Below are 25,554 nucleotides of genomic sequence, written 5' to 3'. Positions count from 1 at the left end.
TTCTCATCGGCTCCAGCTCGTGTCTGCTCGTCCTGTTTCACAGGCCTCACCTTTGCTGAGGACTTCAAACTCTCGCATCGTTGGATGAAACAGCCACAGCCCTGCAGACTGCACGGAACCAAGAGTCACACAGTATTAGGTAATTTCTAATAGAAGTGTGTGTGTGTGTGTGTGTGTGTGTGTGTGTGTGTGTGTGTGTGTGTGTGCATAAGGGTACATGTGTGTATGTAAGTGTGTTCTTGTGGTTTTGAGTAGATTTTGTTGTGGTTGTTAACCTCTAAGTTTTATAGCATTTTAGTTGATAAATGTATTTCCTGGAGCCAGGTGTCATGTTCTTGTGTGGTATCCACCAGAGACGACCACTCAGACCTGGGTTCAAGCCATTAAAGTGTTTTGTTAGCTGGCCAGCCACCTGAGTAGAGTCCCGAGCCTTTCTCAGGGTGTGCTTTGAAACACAAAAACCACATCCGAGGTTGACATACTTCAGTTAGCAGAACAGTTAGCCAGAATCAGAATTACAGAAGCCTAAAAGCAAAGTGAGTACACTTAGAGAGACTTTCCCAGAACCATGAACTCTGATGGATCGGGGCTTTTTCCTGTTTTGTCATAAGGTAATGCTATACGCTGGGTTCCGTGGCCTGAATCGGTATGTGTGTCATGGTGTCGAGCTTGCTCTATGACTAACATCTTGGGGATTGCTACAGTGCCTGATACTTATGCTCTCAGCACTCGGGAGGCTGAGGCAGGAGGATAGAGAGTTCAAGGCTACTCTGGGCTAAATGGTTTCTCAAACATATCATATATGCATACAAGTGTGCTTGTTTTAACACTTAATATATTTTTGTGTCTGTGTGTTTATGTGTGTAGGCGTGCATGCATGGAGGTCAGAAAACAACTTGTGGAAGTTGGCTCTCTACTTCCCTCACGGGACCTGGGAATTGAACTTACAATTTCAGGCTTGGCAGTAAGCACCTTTACCTTCTGAGCCAATTTGTTGGCCTAGTTTGACAATTTTTAATAAATGTGCTTCATGAAACTCCTTTAACTTATAAACAATTACTTCACGATGGGACTGGAGCTCAGTGACTGAAAGCATTTGCTGCTCTTGTGGAGAACGGAGTTGGGTTCTCAGAATCCCCGCCGGACGGCTTACAAGTACCTGAAAGTCCTTGTCTTAAAGTTCCATTACTGCGAAGAGACACATGGCCACGGCAAGGTATTCTTTATTATAAAAGAAAACATGTAATTGGGGCTGGCTAACAGTTTCAGAGGTTCAGTCCATTATCTTCTTGGTCGACAGCATGGCAGTGTGCAGGCAGGCATGGTGCTGGAGAAGCTGAGAGTTCTACGTCTTGATCTGTAGACAGCAGAAGGAGGCTACGAGCCACACTGGGCATAGCTTGAACATAAGAAACTTTAAAGGGACACATTTCCTTCAATAAGACCACACCCACACCAACAAGGCCACACCCACTCCAACAAGGCCACACCCACTCCAACAAGGTCACACCCCCTAATAGTGCCACTCCCTATGGGCCAAACATTTACACATGAGTCTATGGGGGCTGTAGTACCTATTCAAATCACCACACTTCAGACACACACACACACACACACACACACAAAGGCACACATGCACAGTTTATATACAAATAAAAATATAATCAATCTTTAAAATTTACTCCTTATGAATTAATAAATGATTAATTATAATAACTGTTTTCATATTTCAGAGCAATGTATATGTAATATTTATATAGAGTTGATGTAATATTTTATTATTATAAGTCCTCTATATACTTAGCCTTGTTAATTTTATCTAGTTTAGGAGAAAGGTGTGTTAACATCTATGATAGTTTGTTGACTCATCCTTATAAATTACTGGAAACATTTTTATTTATACATTTTTGAAAACATTGTTAGGTATATAACAACACAGTGTAGGTTCTTGGTACGTAGAGTGTTTTATAGGTATGAAGTCATTTAATGCCTTTGTACATTATCATATGGCATGTTAGCATTGGTCATTCCTAGTAACAACTGACCTAATATATTAAATACCTGGTCTCGTGCCTGGGAGTCAAAAGCGTCAGCAGCAACACCAGAGCTCATGCTGAAATTATCTTTATTGCTGTTCCTGCCGTTGGGATTGCTCTTCTTCTCTTCCTGGGCAGGATTGCTGCTGTCTGCTGGAGACAAAGAGGAAAAGAAGGAACAGAAGGACTTCAGGTGACAGTGGGATAGGGACACAGCTCGGTGATGTGGAGCTTGCCTGGCCTGCTCAGGTCATGGTTTGACCCTCGTCTGAAAGAACAAATCACCTCTCTGACAGCACATAATGCTGCTTAGATCCTTTTTCTTCAAACAAGGTGATGGAAACTCCAGGAAGGAGAGGCCCCAGGCTTGGACAAATCGACAGAGAGCCTGCCAAAAGAAGTCTCCTAGGCAGCCAAGATAATACAACAGAAACAGATTTCTTGTTGGATGATAGCCTTTGTGTTTTTGAGGCCTAGCTGAAATGAGGAGGGGGAAAAAAGCAGAACGAGGCCCAGTCCAGAGGCAGCTGTCTCCTTGCCATTGGGAGGTCAGCATGATCTTTTCAGAGGTCCCCTTGGATTTTGGTTCATGTCCATGAGGGTCATATACACAGCAGTGACCATGCTCCACTACCAAGGAGAGTCTCAACTCTGCCAAACCTGGATATGCTTAACATTCTGGTCTCCCTGCCTCACTCAGCAACTGCCAGTCCATGCTGAGTATGAACACCTTACTATTTTGTTTTGTTTTGTTTTTTTCTCAGAGCTGAGGACTGAACCCAGGGCCTTGCGCTTGCTAGGCAAGCGTTCTACCACTGAGCTAAATCCCCAACCCACACCTTACTGTTTTATTAGATGTTCTTGTTCTAGATGAGATGTTCACTGTAGACTGTCAGTGTAACGTGTGTGTGTGTGTGTACATGTGCTTGTGTCTATGTATTTGTGTGTATGTGTGTACATGTTTGCGTGTGCATTTGTGTGTATATATATATATATATATATATATATGTGTTTGTGTGTATATGTGCGTTTCCGTGTGTCTTAGTCAGGGTTTCTATTCCTGCACAAACATCATGACTAAGAAGCAAGTTGGGGAGGAACTCAAGTGGGTCAGGAAGCAGGAGCTGATGCAGAGGTCATGGAAGGATGTTTTTTACTGGCTTATTTCCCCTGACTTGCTCAGCTTGCTCTCTTATAGAACCCAAGACCACCAGCCCAGGGATGGCACAACCCACAATGGGCTGGGTCCTCCCCCTTGATCACTAATTGAGAAAATGCCTTACAGCTGGGTCTCATGGAGGCATTTCCACAATTGAGGCTCCTTTTTCTGTGATAACTCCAGCTTATGTCAAGTTGACACACAAAACTAGCCAGTATAGTGTGTATGTGTTTGTGTCTATGTATGTGCTTGTATATGTGTGTGTATGTGTATGTTTGTGTGTGCGTTTGTGTGTATGTACGTGTGTGTTTGTGTTTGTGTATATGTATGTACGTATTTGAATGTTGCATTATATGTGTATTTATGTGTTGTAGTTGTGCGTGTGTGTGCAAGCATGGGTGCACGAGCACATGCACATGTAGGTAGGTCTATCTTTGAAAGGAAAATCCTTTGGCCTCCAAATGACTTCCTTCAAAGCTTCACATTCCTCTGAAATGCTTTGCTGACTGTAATCCACAGAACGTTAAGAAATTAAAGCTTAAAGCTGTTTTAGAGATTAACTATCCTTTGCCCCTTGTTTGACTGAAGGCAGAGTTGGAGTTCAGAGAGATGAAGTGAGAATCACAAACTTGTGAGAGGCAAGTAGGGTTGAACTGACCTCAGAGTGACAGTGCCAGGAAGGAGATTCAGCAGTGGGGTGGTAGCAAGGGGAAGTGACTTGGGAATTCAGGATGTAGGATGTCTGAATGAGTCAGCTGGGATACTGTAGTGGTTTGAATATGCTTGGCCAATAGGGAGTGGTACTGTTAGAGGTATGGCCTTGTTGGAGGAAGTGTCACTGTGGGGGTGGGCTTTGAGATGTCCTCCTAGCTACCAGTGAGACAGTCTTTTCCTGGCTTCCTTTGAATGAAAATGTAGAACTTTCAACTCCTCCAGCACCATGCCTGCCTGGATGCTGCCATGCTTCCTGCCATGGTGATAATGGATTGACCCTCAGAACCCGTAAGCCACCCCCCATTAAATGTTGTCTTTATAAGAGTTGCCTTGGTCATGGTGTGTATTCATAGCAATGAAACCCTAACTAAAATAGAAGTTGGTACCAGGGACAGGGGTATTGTTGGGATAGGCTTGACCACGTTTGTGTTTGGAGAATTGTGAATTTTGCAAACTTGGATTTGGAAAGCAGTGAAATACTTTAAGTGGGATTTGAAGGACCATCCTAGTAGGATTCCTAGTAGGAATATGAAAGACATTGGTGCAGAGCGTGATTGGAACTGTGGAGGTCTGGCTGAAGAGGGTTAAGAGAAGAATGTTAGTATGTAGCCTAGAGACTGCTCTTGTGGTATTTTAGTGAATGTGGCTGCTTTTTGCCCCTCTCTGAAGAGTCTGCCTGAGGCTAAGGCTAAGGTGAAGAGACTCAGATTAATTGCATTGGTCAAGGAAGTCTCAGAAAAGCCCAGCATAGACTTTATCCTCTGGTTTACTCTCCTGAGGAGCACTTTGATCAAGTGTAGCAAGCTTAGAAAAGAAAAATACAAAATGTATGGTTCAAGTAATAAGGGGAAACCAGGAAATGAAATGGAGCTGAATCCTGTATTCACAGAGATGAACAGATTGAGGGAGTGATGATCTCAGGGCAGGATCCCACCCAGCTAAGCTTATTGTTTGTGTTTGCAGTTGAACAAGGAATAGTGATGTCATGATAGGTGTTATTACCTGGTTATTGTTTTCTGTTGGATTTTTTAAAAAAAAAATCTGGAATTAGAGTTCAATGTCTGTCTACAAAGCAAGGTTCAGGACAACCAAACTTAGGCAGTGACAGAGTTGGAAAACAGAAAGCTGGTGATGATGTAATAGAACAAGGGGGCCATGTTCCAGCCACAGCAAACAGCAGAACTCAGCAGCTTCAGCCATGTGGTTCTGACCTTAGAGTCAAGAATAGAAGAGGTTACTGGGACAGCTGTTGGTAAGCTGGAGCAAAGAAATTAGTGGTGATTGAGAAGAGACCAGTATCACTGAGGTGAAATCTTCTGGGAAGTGTTTTCTGAGAACACAAAGAATCTGTGTTCCAGAGATAGCCAAGGTTGTACCTCATGCTGCAGCTTTACTTGGTAATGGGTAAGAGTCACCCCAGGTGGTACTGGTTTTGAAGGCCTGAAGGGGTCATGAAGGGCAACTGAGGCTTGGCACTGTGAGAGACCAGAGAAGGTCATTGGTAAAGGTGCAGCCTCAGTTGCAGTTGAGGACCCAGAACTAAGACTGAGGCTTGGCACCATGAAGGGAGCCTATGAGAGACCATTGGTGAAGCCTAGTTGCAGTGGAAGACTCCAGTGCATTGGAGATGGCATGTGGTGGATGATCACCAAGAGCAGCAGCAGCAGTGCATTGGAGTCAACCAGAGGTGCTACAGAGAGAAGTGTTGGGGAAATGACCTAACCCTTTGGAGGAGCCCAGAAGATCATGTGTGGATCCCAGACACTGGAACAAAAAGCTGTAAAGTTGAAGTTGCCTTGAGTACCCCAAGACGTCAGAGGTTCCAGAGCTGTGGGATACCTGCCCAGGAAAGACGCCTACAGGGAGTGGGAGTAGCCAAAGAGAAAGAATTATGTTGCAGTGAACAAAGATAAAAGGAGTTGGAGATCTGAAGAGAGCCTTGAGTTTGGAGTTTGTCCAGATGATTTTCAGTCTTGCTTTGGTTCAGTATTTCCTCACTACGACATTTTGGAATAATAATGAATACATATCCTGTTATATTGGAGATATGTGATCTGCTTTTTTATTTTGATTTTATGGGGGATTACAGTTAAGTGATTAGATGAATCTCAGAAGAGATTTTGAACTTTGGACTTTTAACATTGTTGAGACTGCTACAGATAGACTGTGGGACTTTTAAAGTTGTACTAAATGTGTTCTGCATTATGCTATGGCTAGGTATGGTCTCTATAGATTTAAGTGTTTAAACAAACATGGGGCCAGGGAGTGGAATGTGGTGGTTTGAATATGCTTGGTCCATAGGGTGTAGCACTGTTAGGAGGTGTGGCCTTGTTGGAGGAAGGTATCACTGTGAGGTTGGGCTTTGAGACCCTCCTCCTAGCGGCCAGTAAGACAGTCTTCTTTTGGCTTCCTTTGTATGAAGATGTAGAACTCTCAGCTCCTCCAACACCATGCCTGCCTGGACGATGCCATCTTTCCTACCTTGATGATAATGGACTGAACCTCAGAACCTGTAAGGCAGCCCCAATTAAATGTTGTCCTTTATAAGAGTTGCCTTGGTCACGGTGTCTCTTCGCAGCAGTGGAAACCCTAAGACAAATACCAGGAAGAAGTTGCTTTGGGCAGGATCAATGCAGCATGAAGTCTGAGGAGTCTGGAGAGTTGGAACTGATGGGTTGATAGGTACCAAGTCCACACACCTTTGCAGTCCTGGCCCTGACAAGTAAGCTCCATCTACACCAGCAGCACAGCCATCAATAATGCCAACTCGGATTTACACTGTGTTTAAATCTTCCCATTTGTCTCACAGACAGCTCATATGGATATCAGGAGTTCATTAGTAGCTAATACCGCTATTAGCGTCAACCCCAGCATAAAGAAGTGAAGCCCAGAAACAAGAACAGATGAAAAACACATAAATGTACCGTTGAAGTGTGCTGGGCATTGCTGTCCGTCTTCCAAGTTTTGGGAATGGCTTGGTAGATTTAACAATAATTCTACTACTGCCTTAGCATGAACTGGTTTGAGAATGGGCAAATGGTTGCTACTGTCCCACTGAACATGCCTGAGAGTTGTGTGTGGCATACAGTTTCAGGAAGCCTTCCTTCTCTCTTCTGGGAGAGAAGAGGGAGCCCCTTTTCCTCTTTCATTGGGTAACAATGAAGAACCATGCAGTTCTGACCACTACAAGATTAGGATACAAGCCAGCTTCAGAAGGAAACTGGTGTAAGACAGAAAACCAGAGAAATAGAGTTCATGTCTTCGGAGCTCACAGAGCAAGAGAGGCAGCCCGCCTCAGTGGTGCCTCACAAGCTGGAGGGTAGTTCCTATTGTACCTGAAAGTATCACACAACAGGGAGGCTGAACATCAGGGTTATAAAGAGTAAATTCAGCTTACACACACACACACACACACACACACACACACACACACACACACACACACACACACACAGACACACAGACACACATACACACACATACACACATATACACACACAGACACATACACAGACACACACAGACACACACAGACACACACATACACAGACACATACACAGACACATACACAGACACATACACAGACACATACACAGACACACACAGACACACACACAGACACACACACAGACACACACATACACACAGACACACATACACACACATACACACACATACACACACCACACACACACAGACACACACAGACACACACACGACACATACACAGACACACACACAGACACACACACAGACACACACACAGACACACACATACACAGACACATACAGACACACACACAGACACACACAGACACAGACACACACATATACACACAGACACATACACAGACACACACAGACACACACACGACACATACACAGACACATACACAGACACACACACAGACACACACACAGACACACACATACACAGACACACACACAGACACACACACAGACACACACAGACACAGACACACACATACACACACAGACACACACACACACACACACACCACACACACACACACAGTATAACCCTGGCTGGCCTGGAACTTACAGAGACTTGCCTGCCTCTTCCTCTGGCTGTATAGCTTTTTTTTTTTTTAAATTTATTTATTTATTATATATGAGTACACTGTAGCTGTCTTCAGACACACCAGAAGAGGGCATCAGATCTCATTACAGATGGTCATGAGCCACCATGTGGTTGCTGGGATTTGAACTCAGGACCTTTGGAAGAGCAGTTAGTGCTCTTAACCACTGAGCCATCTCTCCAGCCCTGTATAGCTTTTATATATTCATTAAATGTACTGAGCAAGCTTTCCTGTATGGTCCTTAAAGGATGTCAGCCTTGAATCACATGGTACTCAAACCCTGGCTCTATAACTTGGCTTTAGGCAGGTTACACACCCGTCCCTTCATGTCTCCCTTTCCTCATCCACAGTGGCAGGATCAATAACACTTACACAGTCCTTGAGAGGGCTAAGCCAATTAATAAGCAGGACAAATTTAAGTAAACATGTACTGTTATGGTTGTGTGCAGGCAATATGGGTGTGGGCATGAGTGCATATGTGGAGGTCAGAGGGCGACTTTATGTGGTCTTAGCAGCAGTGTCACGTACCGAAGACTGGCGATCTCGGAAATGCAGCCTCTAGCCTCCAGCCTCCAGCCTCCTGGAGTAGCCACGAGCTCTCATTCAGATTAAAGGAGAGGAAAACTAGACCGCACAGTAAGAGATTAATCCCACTGCCCAAGTGTAAAGTAGGAATCCCATCAAGCTACATTTCTGCTTAAACCAGTCAGTGACCAAGTGTGGCCCTTTAGACGTGGGTCCCCTCTGAGATACCAGAGATAAATGTCCCCAGGTACCTGGACCTTTGAATTTCCAAGGGGTCAGAAACGGAGCGGTGGAAGCAGGAGTATTGATAGTGGTGGATACAGTGGGCGACATGAGACTCAGAAGCCATGCAAGGGCTGGATGCTGCCTGAATCTCAGACGACCTATGTGAAAGGTAGGGACCATCCCAGGGCCTTAAGCCAGTGTAGTCTGTTTAGGAAGGGAGTGGCTTGGTGCTATTTGTATTTTATAAAACTGCTCAAGCTCACCAGTGAACTGTGGCTTCAAAGAGACAGAGTGAGTATGCTGGCTCATGGGGGAGTGATGTTTATGCCCATGCAGAGAGATGATGTTGGGAATGGAGGCTAAGAGGCCACTTGGGGGTTGACACAGAGGAACCATAGAGGAGCACTGTCTAAAAGTCAGGTTTCTTTGTCCTGGCAATGGTGGGTGACTGGGGCTCAGTCAATTCTCCATTCTGCTTTAGACATATTAGGGACCTGTGAGATATCCAAGTAGAGTGTTGTAAGGGCAAGAGCGGAAAGGGCCTGAATTACCACTGCCAGCAGAGTGGGGACATACACACACACACTGCAGGTAATGTGACTGTGTTTCAAAACGGGGAGGGGGGGAGGAGGGGAGAGGAGGATGAGAAGGGAAGGAGGCAGAGGGGGAGGGAGGAGGAGGAGGCAGAGGCAGAGGCAGAGGCAGAGGCAGAGGCAGAGGCAGAGGCAGAGGCAGAGGCAGAGGCAGAGGCAGCTGCGGCTGGGTGTGGTAGCACATGCCTTTAACACGCCTTTAATTCCAGCACCAGGCAGGCAGGTAGACACATGTGGATCTTTGAGTTCAAAGCTAGCCAGTCTGGTGTACATATTGAATTCCAAGCCAGTCAGGGATACATAGTGAGACCCTATGTCAAAATAAACAAAGAAGTTCCTAGGACTGGAGAGATGGCTCGGCAACAGACTGTCCTTCCAGAGGACCTGGGTTCAGTTCCCAGCACCCACATGGTGGCTCACAACCATCTGTAACTCCAGTTTCGGGAGATCTGACAACTTTTCCTGACTTCCGGGGGCACCAGGTATGCACAGGGTACACAGACATAAATGTAGGCAAAGACTTACACATATAAAATAAAATAAAATAATAAATCTTTAAAAGCAGTTCTGGGTGGTGAGCACCCCAGACAGCAATGAAAACACAGCAGAAGGGAAAGGCATTTGGGGGAGCATGGTATCACCAGGCAAGGGGGTGCTGTTTGTGGGAGAAGCTGTAAATGGAATTACTGCTTTAATTAGGGCAATTACAGTCTGCTTTCATAAGACTCAGGAGGATTAAGTGAGATAACACATTATATTTTCTTTTTAATTTCATCGTTGCTTGTCAGTTTTGGGTGATCCCTTCAGCAGGCCCTGAGTTAAAGCCCAGGGCAGAGAGAAGTCACCATGCCCCTTGTGAACCAGTGTCCAGTGTCCCAGCACCTATTGGACCCAAGTTTCTTCCCAGCATCTTATGCATCCAGTGCCAGTGGCCTTTGATCCAGTGTGGCATAACCTGCAGCACCATGACACACTCTGGTGAACATTAAAAAAACAAGAAAGCCCTCAGTGCAAGCATGCTCTCTGTGATGGCTTGTATATGCTTGGCCCAGGGTGTAGCACTATTTGGAGGCGTGGTCTTGTTGGAATAGGTGTGTCACTGTGGGTGTGGGCTTTAATACCCTAGTCCTAGCTTCCTGGAAGTCAGTCTCCCACTAGTGGCCTTCCGATGAAGATGTAGAACTCTTAGCTCTGCCTGTACCATGCCTGCCTAAATTCAGTCATTCTCCCTCCCACCTTGATGATCATAGACTGAATCTCTGAACCTGCAAGTCAGCCTCAATTAAATGTTATCCTTATAAGAGTTTCCATGGTGTCTGTTCACAGCAGTAAAACCTTAACTAAGACACTCTCCCTGCCTAACACTTTGTAAAGCTCTGCAGAGAAGCCCTGTGAAACTATTTCTTTCCACAGTAAGGCGGTGGCAGTAATGCCAGGAGATGGTTAGGTGAATTGTTTTACCTCGTTCTACGTCGGTTATTTGTAGACTGCAGGAAGTTACCCAGGAAGCTGCTGTGAGGAGAGAAGGGAGGGCTTGGCCACTGAGAGGGAGATAGACTAGAGATACTGTCTTACCTTTCTGTTGCTCTGATGGGACACCATGACAAGTCAGCTCATTGAAGGACGTGTTTATTTGGGCTTACAGCTGGAGAGGGGCAGTCAATAATAGCAGAGCTGGGGCGATTGGAGTAGAGGCAGAGGACCCACGTTTTGAACCCCAAACAGGAGGCAGAGAGAGTGAACTTGACATGGTATGAGTCTTTAGACTCCCAAAGCCCTCTTCCAGTCTTTTTTTTTTTTTTTTTTTTTGGTTCTTTTTTTTTCGGAGCTGGGGACCCAACCCAGGGCCTTGCGCTTCCTAGGTAAGCGCTCTACCACTGAGCTAAATCCCCAGCCCCCCTCTTCCAGTCTTAAACTTTCTCCAACCGCAGACCCCTTGAAACTTTCCAAACAATGTTACCAAGCGAGGAACAGACATTCAAAGGCTAGAAACTGTGCAGGATGTCTCATTCAAACCTCAAGCCTCATAGACAACCAAGACAAATTCCACTGAAGGCTCAGTTTCACAGGTTTGCTCCAGGCAGAAGCTGTTTATTTTCTTATTAGTTCAGAAAAAAAAAAACACCCAAAACAAACCCCAACTTTCTGTGCAAAAAGTCCATTATATATCTAGAGCCAGCCCCTGACTTTGTAGAAACTGTATCTTTCTCATGAGGTCGGTAGGAACATATTCTGCTCTGTCAGATGTAGCAACTTATAAATAAAACAGTATCTACAGTTCTCGAAAAGGAATGGCGCTATAGACTCACCCCTTTGAATGCTCAGTTCATGGGGAGTAGTGCTACTAGGTGGTATGGCTTTGCTGGAGTGGGTGTGGCCTTGTGGGAGGAAGTGTGTCACTGTAGGGGTGGGTTTTAAGGTCTCATGGGCTCAAGTGAGGCCTAGTGTGGCACACGGTCACTTCGGCTTCCTGCAGATCCAGATGTAGAGCTGTCAGCCCCGTCTCCAGCACTATACCTGCCTGCGTGTCTCCATGCTTCCCACCATGATGATAATGGACTGAATCTTTAAACTGTAAGCCAGCCCCATGAAATGTTGTCCTTTGTAAGAGTTGCTGTGGTTATGATGTCTCTTCATAGCACTAGAACAGTAGAGTTACTAAGACACCAGGCCAAACTCAAGTTCATTAGTGTCTTAGTTAGGGTTTCTATTGCTGTGAGACAATCAGGCTTCCAGGCAGCCCACCCCGACAGTGACACACTTCCTCCCACAAGGCCACACCTCCAAATAGTGCCACTCTCTGGGCCAAGCATATTCAAACTACCACAAATAACCTTTCTCCTAGTTTCCTTACTTTTTTGTGTGATTCAGCCATCCAGACCAAACATCCAGTATTAAAACAAAAATGAAGGCACAGAGCCCAAAGATTGATCATGTGAGAGAAAATCTTGTTGCTAAGCAGAGTGGTAACAAAATAACTACCCAGAGTGTAGTCTCTGAGAAACGATGTTGCGGAAGGTCACAGGTCATCCTGTGTCGTGGATTTCAGGTCTCTGGAAGCACCTTGTTGGTCAATGTGCTGGTTTCCTCAGGTAGGGCTGGCCAGACTGGGAGTGAGTCATGTGTATGAAGTACTCCCCTTTGGGGTATTGGCACACGTTGCTCCTGCTACCCGCCTAAGCACGCAGTTAGGATGTGGCCCTGGGGAGCTGTTCCATTGCCACCTGGGCTGGTTACATTTTTGCCAACTTGTTACAAGCAGGAGTCATCTGGGAAGAAGAAATGTGAACTGAGAAAATGCTTCCATCAGACCTTCCTGAAGGCAAGCCTACAAGGGCGTTTTCTTACTTAATGCTTGTTGTATTTCAGATTAACCCATTGCCACCCATGGGCAAGTGGGTCTGGGTTCTATAAAAAAGCAAACAGGAAGCAGTGCTTTTCTGTGGCTTCTGCTTCAGTTCCTGCCTCAACGTTCCTTCCCTGCTTGAGCCCTGCCGTGGCTTCTGTCGATCAGGCTGTGTAAGGTGGACTAACCCCTGGGGCATGGTGTTTATCACAGCAATGGAAAGCAAACTAGGACGATGACTCACAGACCTCCTTCCAACCAGTCGCCAAGACAGCGACTCAGTGTTATCTTTTCATTTCTCATATTCATCCCTGCCCTCCCATATTGTCTTTAGACACTCGCTCATACACTTTTTAACCCCAGATCCCTCCCACATTTCCCCAAGTGGCATCTCCTCCTCAGGGTGTGTACACTTTCCCCTCCCAGGGCCTGGCTTACTGTTCCCACCAGTTCATCAGCCTGTCTTCCTCCACTGGACTGTGAGAATTAGATGTTTCTATACCTTCTATGCCCAGAAATAAGTGCAATGTGACCTGCCATAAGCATTTTAAAAATAAACAGGAATCAATGTGGACCTTAGGTGTCCCTTCACACATGACATTACCACCTTTCCATCATTTATGTATGTGAATAATCACAGTGTGCACTTGGGGACCTCAGTTACAATCCCAGAGGGTAATATTGCAAATACTGTGCAATCGGGTAAATAATTTCTCTTAAGCTTGTTTTAACTTATTTTCTTTATCAAATAATTGGATAGTCATTTTTTATGACACACGAATCCTTTTATATACATTTTTTCCCCAGAGAAAATTTGGAGAAAGTATTTTCAAATGGAAATTAATTTTCCTGCTTTATCTTCTCATTGAAAACAGTTCTGACATGTTCACTATCTCTTACTTTGTGGACGGTTTTACCCAATATTTACTTTGAACAATTCTGCTCAAGTTATTTTGTTCACACAAAGAAATACATCTCCTCACATTTAAGAGGTACAAATTGTTTCTCCCAATTTCAAAAGAGATGTGGTGTTTCCAGATTTAGAAAGACACTCTCCAGCTGCCAAGCTCTGTCAGAGCCTGCCTTGGCTAACAAGAAATGTTTCTTTCTTCTTCTTTTTTTTTTTTTTTGAAAAAAAAAAAAGCCTTCAAAATTATTCAAGTGTTTTTCAGTAGGATTAGAGGCAGAGCGGGGCAGGTATATGAAAATGTGAAGGGAGAGGTTTGGGTTGAGGACTTGGCCTCAACTTCTAGATGCTGGTCCATTTTCCCAGCCTGGTTATGCCTCCAGGCCTGTTTCCTTGTGTATATGCTGAGGAGACTGGACTCCGTGGTCTTGGAGTCTGTCCTGGTTCTACGGTTCTACAGTTGTACCAAAAATTCATGACTCTTTTGTTCTTAACCAGTTCGGTGTGTGAATGACCTCTCCAAGGTTGACAGATAATTGTTTTATTGTCCTGAAGTGGCCATGTACAAGGGCAACGTATCACTGGAGAAACTTTGTTCGATAGAGAAGGGGTGGGGGCCAGTGGTTAATGATGGGCCAGGAAGTGAAGCCAACCTGGGGGAGGGACTTCCTCTCCTCTCTTGCAATCTAATTGGTTGCTCATGGAAGAGGCCTACTGCCTGGTAACGGGTTCCATGGCTATCATAGGTGGAGAGGATTTGGGTATATAAAAATATTTACCTAAAAATCTTGCTGATATCTAAAGCACCAAAGGTAATATATAACATGGGGATGGGGAATAGGAAGGAGAGGAGGAGCAAGGTATTTTTATTCTCTTTCTACTAGAAGATGACAGCCAAATTGTTAGCGAGCCTCACATTCAGTGGTGATTCTTAAAGTACTCCTCCTCCTCCTCCTCCTCCTCCTCCTCCTCCCTCTCTCCTCCTTCTCCTCCTCCCTCCCTCCCCCTTCACAGTACTAGAGACCTCACGCATGCTAGGCAAGTATTGTATCACTCTACTACACATACAGCCCCATTTATTTTGGCAAAAGATTTCAATAGATTCCCTGATATTAGCAGTTTCACTGTGAAGAAATGAGCAACATTGTTAGGTGGGGAGTGGCTTTTTCCCAGCAGACAGACAGGATGGACTTTCTTTAAATGAGTGGTTAAACACACAGCTCAAGAGCTCTTTGGGAGTCACATGTCACACACCCAGCATGTCAGACATTTACATTACAATTTACAATAGTAGCAAAATTACAGTTATGAAGTAGCAACAAAATAATTTTATGGTTGGGGGTCTCTATGGCATGAGGAAGTGTATTAAAGGGCCACAGCCATAGGAAGGTTGGGAACCACTGCTTTAAGTGAATGTGCAAGCTCCGTGAATGCATCAAGACAGAAAATCCTTATCCTTGGGATGGAGATGTGACCTTTTATTGAAACAGGTACCTTATTTTGTGTTCCAAGAAGGTGAAGTATATATTTCACTAAAGTATATTTCTTAGTTTTTCCTGCACTTTAACACTTAATGCTTCCTAACTGAATGAGTAAATCTATGAAGCTGGTGTCAGAAATGAACTGGAAAGAAAGGAGCTCTGTTGGCCCATTCACTGCTTGTCTTGACTTATCCTCTAAGGTGGGGTTGGACTGAACAATGGGCAACATTTCTTAAGTGTGGCTAAAGGTTAGATCATTTCTTCACAAGAAGGATTTGATTTTAGCCTAACTTCTGACTAGGTACCAACCAATCTGAAGCTGCCTCTTCACTGTCTTTCCACATGACATTCTTTCTCCTCTCCATGGCCTTACTAGTGCATATTTTAAAATGATGACCAAGGGCAAAAGGTTGGAGTTGACTAGTCAGTTTCTATTTGAATCAGAGAGGCAGCCTTTGGGTGTCATTACTACATACCCACCCTTGCGACTCAGATGGTGAGCAGGGAAAATAGCCCTGGTCATGTATAATCTCAGTGTAAGAAAGGGTCCAAGGTACTGAGTCATTTCAAATTCTTAGGGCTGTGTGGGCCCTAACACAGGCACTTCTAAGGGCAAAATTTTACTTCAGGGTCATTTATTGGTATTGAAAAAAAATAAACAAAACTACATTCTGTGTCTCAAAATAGTAGCCATTTTGTATTTCATTGTTTTGGGGTCACACACCCTCTGCTGTCCGTCAAAGGATTCTTCTATTCAACCAGGTGTTGACTGGAACTGTTCGGTGGTGCTCAGCCACGGCTGCTCTGGTTGGGAGGCCAGGACAGATTTTCTCACATTCCTGGGTCTTTAACTGGACTGCCTGGATGGCTGACTTGGCTGGGTCCTCTTGTTCTCCATGTAGTGTCATGGTATCTCCATGGGATTGGAACTAGCATAACTTCCCTTCCATTGCACTCTGCCGGGTGGCTCGGAATCAAGGGGAGGGGAACTGGAGCTTGTTTCTCTATTGGAGGAGGGTCAACCAATTTGCAGCCCTTCCCTTGCAGAGAGGGCCATTAAACACACACAACTGTGATGCTCTCTGCTGGGTGCCTACTGCCTGAAAGTGGGAGGGTAAGGATCAACCTCTGTGTACTCCAAGAGAATAATGGAAACGTCTGAACGCACGGATTCCAAGTCCAGATTCTCTGGATGGAATGGAGCAGTAGTTCTGTGCCAATAGATAGTAAGCAAATGTCTGCAGAACGTTCTGCTTCTCGTGGCTGCAGTTCATAATCTCTAGCGCCATCCCCAGTATTAGAGTGTTGGGTGGTTTTCATTCTGATCCCAAACTCGGTTTCCCTTTCAATGGCAGAGGCAGAGGACACTGTAGTCTTAGTGTGAGACATCATCCAGGAGGTCCCTGGATCTTTCACTTTATACTTTTAAAAACCATGAGCCGGACCTAGGAATTACCACTGCAGCATGGCAGACACCCTGTGCACTGTCTTTTGTCCTCCCGATAACTGTGCAAAGTCCATCTTCTAGACCGACTTTGCACACGATGGAATATCAGCTCAGAAATGTTTCAGAACCAGTTCAAGGTTACGGAAAGCTTGGCATGTTTGCAAGTTTGAATCAAGGCTTGCTTGGCTCTAAAACCTCTTTCCCCTACCACATGTGATCGCTGGAAACCCAGAACAGTTTCAGAAACATCCCTAGAGAACAGTCTGAGGAATCGCAGAGCAAGCGAGCCTGCCATGAGCAGTCAGGAAGACCCACAGCTTAGCATTGTACTCCTGGTGTCCCAGACAAGTTAATATAAAACCAACCAGCACAACTTGCTGTGCCCACCGCATCCTCTCAACAGGATCCAGGGACTCCTTTCTCCAGGTACGACGTCCCGTGCAGTGCTTATGGCTCCGATTGACTGCAAAGCCGACCAAATAAAGCCCATTTCATTTTAAGGTTCTCCAGAGGACCTGGGACAGACACATTCTCTGGAAACAACAGCAACACAAAGTAACTGGACTGTCGCCTTTGAGAACGGGATTTTCATGTCCCTGTCTAAACTCTTTGAGAGTTTAGGATTGATCTTCCGGCCTCCATGTTCAAGAAGTGGCCCATTATGTCTGGGTGGAACAGTCACCAGTGTGTAGCCCAAGAGCAGAGCTTCCTGGGTTCTGGGAAAACCAAAGCCAAGGAAGAGACTCTGAGAAGTTAAGGAAGACAGCATTCATAAGGGCCCGGGAATGCTTGTGCCCCTGTGCACATCCTATTGTAGCATCTTCTCAAGCTCAGAGTGGAAGAAGAGAGGCCCACAGAAGAGTGCATCGAGGAAGGACACAGGCCCAGTGCTCTCCCTCTGGAGCCTGTTTACCTTCCCACCCAGCAGAGCAGACAGAGCCCGTGCCCCATCTTTTGTCCAGGCAGGCACTCACAGAGTTCATTCCGTCTTTAGGGACCTTTTCTCCCTTTTCACGTAGCCTCTCTGTGAAATCTTTCTGATTCCACAAGACCAGAGCGCAGGATGCCCTTGGGTCCCATCTGCGCATGTGCACTGTCCAGAATGAGCAGGGCTGAGGAAAGCAAGAGCCGCCATGTTGGAAGAATTTAATCCCCCGATCAGGATCATATTCACTTTGGAGTGCTTAATTATCGCTTATGTAGCCTTGGTAAATACACCGAACACGTATTTCTCTAGTTTTATTTGTCAAAGATGAAGCAGTCCCCCAGGGAGACCTGTTCCCCTCAGACCATTTCACGGTGTTGCCAAAATTGCTTCTCAACTCTTCTCTTTTTCTTCATACTAACTTGAGGACAGCTTTTTAATATACTGCACTATTATTTGATATTATATCCAAAACAGCTGTTTCTAATTTTCTAATACACAAGAATGAATGGATGATTTTCAAAGACATTCTTACTAAAATTGACTCAGATTTTTTTTTTTAAACGCAATTTGTGGAAGAAATTGACAGGGCTGCCATGGACTACTTAGTCTCAGATCACTCAACAAGTTACTAATTTTAAACCTTTGAGGAAGAAATGTTCTTTTTGTGATTTAACTTATCCAGCGCATAAGGTAAAAATCTACTCATTGCATGAAGCCAGCACAGCCTTGGTACCCTGCCTTCCCAGGGATCAGGCACACTACACACTACACATAAACACAGACGTGCCTTCATACATACATGACCCACACTCTTGTGTGCTTCCTTGACAGCCACCGTGAGAAACATTTTGAGTTCGTTTCATCTATCAAAGGGTACATGGATCACACTTTTATACAGTGGGTGTCAAATCTTACAACATCCCTCATTTAGAAAAATGTTCGTTCACACAAAGGCCCCTCTGAACTACTAGAACTTGATGGCCTAAAGCAATCTCCACCCCATTGCCCTTTTCTTCATTTTCTTTGCTGCTATTTTAAAACTAGCCAATCTCAAAAACTTGTGCTATTCGACCTAGGCAGTGGGGAAAGACAGGGAGTAGAGTTCCTGACCCTGTGTGCTTTGTAGTATGGTTGGTCATGGAGAGCCCCTTTCACAAGAAGTTGCCTTGTTGAGTTAGTTCTGTTGTGTCCTGTGTTTTGTGTGACACTAAGGAGATTTGTTTCCATCACTGTTGCAGAGTTGCCCTGAGCCAGTGGCTTGTGACCATGAAGAGCAATGACAGAAGAGCATACAAGCGAGGCCCACTGAGCAGTGCAGAGACAGCTTCCTTGTGGGGAGGGTTGCTAAGCCATACTGGAGACCCAGGGAGGGAGTCTGACTGGCTCCTACTGCATATAAAGAAGGCATGGATTTGGGACGAGCCTTACTATTTAGCTTGAACCTGTGGTTTAGGAAATATTGATTGGTTGCTGGATAGGTGGGGTAAAAAGACACAGGGGAGGGTGAGCCAGGAAGTGAAAAGAACCAGAGCTGGTGATCACCCCCCCATCTTGATGAGTCAGAGCTCATCAATCAGATAGTTTGTTATCAAACTTCAGTTCTTCGGGAGCTGTCTGTTGGTTCTGCCGGGACATACAGATACTTTAATTTTCCTTGGGCCTGGAACCCTGACTGCCTACAAAAGTAGTCTTACTCCTCATGCTTCTTGATACTACAAATACTCATTGTACATACATCAGACACACAAACAGTGGTGGGTTGAAGCAGAATGGCCCCATAGGCTCAGAGATTGGAATGTTAGGGAGAGGCACTATTTGAAACAATTAGGAGGTGTGGCCTTGCTGGAGGAAATGTGTCACTGGGTGGGCTTTGGGGTTTTAAAAGTCCAAGCCAGGCCCAGGGGCATTCTCTTCCCGCTGCCTTCCTTCAGCTCTTTCTCCAGCACCATGTCTGCCTGCCAAGACGGTAATGGACTATGAAATTATAAGCAAGTCCCAATTAAATGCTTTCTTTTATGGGAGTTGCTGTGTTTATAGTATCTCTTCACAGCAGCAGAACGTTGACATATACATCATTCACTGCACAAATTTGAACATACTCATACACACCTGGCACCGCTAAACAACAGAGTAATCTTGTTTTTAAGCATAATGTAAAAAAATCTAATTAAACTATTAACAAACGGAGTCCATTAATCCACTATGACAAAGTGGGACTCATTTCAGGCTGATTCAATTTCAGAAAACCTATTAGTATAACTCACTGTATGAATAGTCAAGGGGGAACAGCCATGGTTGCCTTCAAAGATAGATAATGAGGATGTAATACGTTTGACCATTTATCCATGGTAAAGTAACACTTGCGGGGACGTTTGTTTTTGCACTTACTGTGTAATGGGAGCTCTGACATGTTCGTATGCGTCTTCCCACTCAGGCCTCTATCACCCAATGTTCCAAGGCCTATCTACCATTTTCATTGTATACAGGAGGGCGCTAAGGAATCTTGCTTCAGGTCTCACACAACCTAGGAAGCAGGCTGCATATAGCGAAGTTCTTGATGCTTTTGTAAAAAATACTAGAATACTAGAATCCTTCCACTGTATGACCGGAACATGTGACCCGAGTCACGTTATGACTCGACATCACAATCAACAGAAAACCGATGGAAATGTTACCATTAAGAGCAACAAAACAAGCCAGGTGATGGTGCACACCTTAAATCCCAGCCCTGGAGGCAGAGGCAGGGAAATCTCTGAGTTAGAGGCCAGCCTGGTTTACGGAGTGAGTTCCAGAGAAACTGTCTAGAAACAACAGCTACAGCAACAACAAAAACCCAAAGTCAACCAAACAAAATCAGCAAAACAAGATTATCTGCTATGATTCCTTTTGATCGACATTCTTTCTTGGGGTTGGGGGGGGGGGAACTGAAGCCAATACAATCAGATTAAAACAGCCAATATAATTTTGGGTGTAGTGACCTGTACCTGTAATACTAGGAGGGTGAGTAAAAGGCTCTCCTTGCTCCCAGGAGTTAGTGACTAGTCCAGGCAGACAGAGGGCCTCTGTTTAAAAAAGCATAGAAGCGAGGGAACCAATCAAAGTCATATGTATTGCAAGAGGGTGGAAAATTCTATGTAATATGAAAATACACTTGAAACTCTGAGAGAAACAAGTGAGGGAATTCACAGAAGCAGCGGGGGAAACTGTTAGCATTGCAAGAAATCAGCAGTGTTCCTGCATATGCCCAGCCATCAGGCAGGGAACGCACTGAAGCCATGTTAGTCAGGGATCTGACATTGTGACAAGATACACAGAGAATGAACTTAAGGGAAGAAGACAGCTGTGGACGTATAGTTTCAGAGACTGCTTTGCTGTTCAGTTGGCTACATTGTTTTAGGTCTGAGGCAGAGTATAGGAGTAGAAGGATATGGGGAAGAAAGGTGCTCACTTCAAGACAGCCAAAGAGCAGAGAGGCAGTGGCAGTCAGACAAAGAGAGCAAGGAAGGGGATGGGGAAAGGAAGAGGAGGGGAGGGGAGGGAGGAAAACCCTGTTTAAGTAAATTGTGGAACTTCTTTAATGGAATACTAAGTTGTAGCTAAAAGTAATTAACTAAAAATAAGCTGATACACAAAATATTTAAGGTAGATTAGTATATTGAAATATGAAGTTGGGGCTGGGGATTTAGCTCAGTGGTAGAGCGCTTACCTAGGAAGCGCAAGGCCCTGGGTTCGGTCCCCAGCTCCGAAAAAAAAGAACCAAAAAAAAAAAAAAAAAAAAGAAATATGAAGTTGTAAGACATGAGCAGATCCTAATTTATGCTCTTAAAAGTCACAACATGCCCATATGTGAATAGCAAACACACCTGTATACTGTTCATGAATTCTTATATAGGGTGGCAAGAGAAGAGGGGAATGGGAAGGGATTTCTTTGCAACATTGTACGTATGTGTAAAATTTGGTTATTTAAGAAATTGGTACATATCAGATTCATCATTAGAAAAACAGAAATTCTTATAAATTATATCTCACCTTACTGCCTTACCTTTGCTCTTTTTAAATGATGTTGGAGTTTGAACCCCAGGTTTCAACATGCATGGCTGCTGCTCTATTGCTGACCTCCTGTGGTTTGAATGAAGTGCCCCGCATGTCTCAGGCATCTGAACACTTGGTCCCTAGTTAGTGGCGCAGTTTGGGGTCTTAGGTGTGGCTTTGCTGTAGGAAGTAAATCACTGTGTGCGGGTTCAAGGTTTAAAAGCCAGGCTACATTCCTAATTTGCTCTCTGCTTCCTGCTCGGTGTTTGAAATGTGAGCTCTCATCTGTTTCTACCACATGTCCACGGCCACCATCTTTCCTGCTACGATGAACCATAAGCCCAAATAAACTCGCTTTTCGCTCCTGTAAGTTGCCTTTGTCATAGTGTTTTATCTCAGCAACAGAGAAGTAAAGAGTCCAGGCACACCCCATCTGAGTTTTTGGATCAATCTTCCCAGAGAAGCTACAATAAATAATCTCTCAGTTTTCTCAAAGTCAGCTTTCTGACAAAGTTCCTATACAGACAGTTGGCAAGCATTAAGAAGCTTGGTGGGACACGTATATGCCCTACTTTCTGTCCCTGTATCCACCGTCAAACCCTGCCAACACGGGGTAGAGAGCTTAACTGTTCTAATGTCCACAGAAGCTGTACATCAGGATGGGAAAGAAATGGCTGATGGCAGGTGTGTTGAGGCCATGATAGAGATTTTCAGAAAGACTGTAAAAAAATCACTGAAGGACACACACACACACCACACACACACACACACACACACACACACACACACCATACACACACACACACACCATACACACACACACACCATACACACATACCATATATACACACACACATCATACACACACACACACCATACACACACACACACACACCATACACACACACACCATACACACACACCATATACACACACACATCATACACACACACATACACACACACACCACACACACACATCATACACACACACACACATCATACACACATGCACACATCATACACACACACCATACACACACATCATACACACACACACATCATACACACACACCACATACACACACATCATACACACACACACATCATACACACACACACACACACACCACACACACACACACACACACACACACACACAAATCTGGGTCACTTAATATAAAAATAAATCAGCTTTCGTGTCTCTGCAAACGGGGAGGTCATCTTCATATTACAAGTCAATGTGATAAACTATCCTTTTAAAACCTAGGTAGAAGCCTTTGAATTATGTCCATTGTTTAAGAACCCAAGGAAGGATGTGATTCATTTGGCTTAATTTTCCATCTGAAATAGTAAAAATTAGAAGTTGAAAGCTGAGAATCAGAAAGAATTCTTGGTTACGTGGGAAGTCTCCACTGACATCCTTTCTGTCCAAGGGTTCTGGATAATTAAGATTTCTCTCTTGTCTTTCCTTCCTAGAGCATTTAATCAAGGCCACCCACAGTCAGCGTTCAAGACGTTCCCAACTAAGTGATGACCGCCCCAACAAAGTAAACAGAGGACACCAGCCTGCTGGGGTGGGGAAGTTAGGTGTGGCTTCACTGGCAGCCCCTCCCCTGAGGCCTGGGGAGCAATGAGGGGGTTACAGGCAAGGGGGCTTCCCCGGAGTCTCTGTTCCCTCATCCCCCACAACTTCAGCTAAGCCCAGAAAAGATTGGTTGGGTCATAAAGTAAGTAATGCTTATTAAGCCCAATTACCGTGGGACACAAAGCAATTATGAAAACCACAAAGAGAAAGAACTACCTACTTGCTTCTTGCCTTTTAAGGGTGCTCAATGCTCAAAATCCATTGTTCCCCAGCACTAGCAGGCTGTAGCCGGTTTCCATTTAGGGGCAGGGAGAGGGGAAGAAGGAGCTGGGGAGGGGAGGTGGACGGGAGGAAGAAGGGGAGAGCTGGAGGGAGGAGGAGGGCAAGGGTGAGAACTGTCCCGAAGAATGTGTCTATCGGCAATGGACCTACTAAGTGGGGCACCATAGCCCCAAGGCTGCTGTCCCCGTGTCAGGCCCAAATGCTCTCATGTCATAGACCTCCTCCTCTCCCTCTAGACCTAGAAGTAACATTCAGAGTTCAGAGTGAGGCTGAAATTTCATGCACCACTTACATCTTGCACTCCCCCACTTCTATTCCCCTCCTCCTTTTCCAAAAGCTGGTAACCAGCATTAAAGACGTTGTGGTTGCTATCCTTCTAACTAAAATACAGCTTCATTTCTGCTCACGGAAATATGTAGTCAATTAGCTATAATGTGGTCCAGACTCCCTTTGATATCCTAAAATAAAAACATTCCAAGTTATTTACTGGAGAAGAGTCATTTCTAAGCACGCCCAGTAGCTGCTGTTTTTAATAAGGCTGCTTTTAATGGGTGTGGGGCATTCTGGGGGGACTGGTGCGTGTAGCTCAAAGGCCTCCACTATTACCTCTGGATTTAGAATAATAACCACGAGAGTTTACTTTGAGATACTTGTACTGAAGTTCATTCATGGGTATTAAACAATTTTTGTATCCCTTTCTCTTTTCAGGCCAGATGACAGGGGCACGAGAGCAGGTGTGGAAGCAGCAGGCAGGGCACCCTCCTACCTTTCCCTAGAGATCTTGCTCCAAGCACAGGGAGAGAGAGTCGGTTGTCCTTTTATGCAGCCTTGTCTCAAAAGTGGTTCCCGAATCCTTGTTCTTTGACCTCGTGGGGCTGGATGCCCTTGAATCTCCTGGGGAACATTAATTACAAAAGCCAAGCAAATCAGAACAGCTGGCCTCCTGCTGATTGGAGGGGTGCATGGGGCGCTGCTGGGGTCATGGGCCTTAGCGTACTGGGCTGGTGTCTTGGTCTGTTTTATGTTGCTGTAACAGGATATGCAAGACCGAGTCATTTATTTGAAAATACAGATTCTTTCTTACAGTTCTGGAGGCTGGAAAGCTCAAAGCTGAGGAGCCTGCGTCTTCTTGCCGTATCATTCCAGCAGGGACGAGGGAGAGGGCAAGGGTGCAGGTGGAGGTGTGCAAACAGAGAGGTGGGGGTGGAGAAAAGGAGCCGTGCTAATCCTTTAAACAGGAAGCTGCTCCAGAGACATCAGTCTACTCTCTCAATTAACAGTGTAAATTCATTCAAAAAGTCAGGGCCCCTGAGAGCTGGTCACCTCTTAAAGGACTCACCTCCGGGGCACATGGAGTCATGGGAATTAAGTCACCGACACAGGGATGTCCACGCCACAGCAGGTGACACCCGTGGATTTGGAAGCCATGGCTCTCTTTCACATTACATCTTTGGCAATTGCGTGGTATGTGACCTCAGGCAGTGATTGGCTCCTCCAGGCTGTACGCTGATTACGTAGGAAGCAAGGAACTTGCCTATTTGCTAGATGTATTCGTTCTTTGCAGTAAGACTTTGCCGTGTATCTCCAGCTGACCTTGAACCCCTCATCTTCCTGCCTCTGCTCCTTGGTGCTGGGATTACAGAGATGTACCCCTAAAGTGGCAAGACTACTGATGTGCCAAAAGACTGTTTCCCACATCAGATGGGACTAGACATGCCCAAGTACTATCTGTATGTATCCCCCAGGGCCAACAAAAGCAGATATTTAAGAAATAGTAGTATTTGTGTTAAATGGTAAGGAAATCAAACATACAAAAAGATCCAGAATCTAGATTGATTGGGGTGTTCATCTAACTGGAAAGATACAGTACAAACAAAATGTCATAAAAACTACCTGTATCCTGAGCTACATGAAATACTGTCTCAAAATAAATGAAAGAATTAACAAGATAGAGACACAGAGTATACATTTGTCCCAGCAGCCTACAGGAGCCTCTGCAAAATAAACCAGAGTCTAGGCCATAAATCAATATTTACCTAATATGAAATAATTGGAATAATTTATTCATTTTATCAGATTATAGGACAATATAACTATAAATTAATAGCAATGAGAAATTACACAAATATATAGAGATTGGGAAATATCCTCAGGAGATTTGTGGGTCATTGAAGGAACTGTGAAATTTAAA

General features: G+C 44.8%; 1 long non-coding RNA gene across 1 annotated transcript; it reads right to left on the bottom strand.

Annotated features, from left to right (window-relative positions):
• Positions 1-1,207: 1,207 nt before the first annotated feature.
• LOC134479305 (uncharacterized) lies at positions 1,208-24,523 on the bottom strand. Its single transcript, XR_010052444.1, has 3 exons — positions 24,130-24,523; positions 2,062-2,189; positions 1,208-1,414 (listed from the first exon to the last, which is right to left on the bottom strand). It is a non-coding gene; the product is annotated as an uncharacterized LOC134479305 (long non-coding RNA).
• Between the last annotated feature and the right edge of the window lie 1,031 nt (positions 24,524-25,554).

This window comes from Rattus norvegicus, chromosome 6 (assembly GCF_036323735.1).
Source record: "Rattus norvegicus strain BN/NHsdMcwi chromosome 6, GRCr8, whole genome shotgun sequence".
In the NCBI taxonomy this organism is placed as follows: Eukaryota; Metazoa; Chordata; class Mammalia; order Rodentia; family Muridae; genus Rattus; species Rattus norvegicus.
Note: the sequence above shows the minus strand (reverse complement) of the source record. Positions and strands in the feature narration are given on the sequence as shown.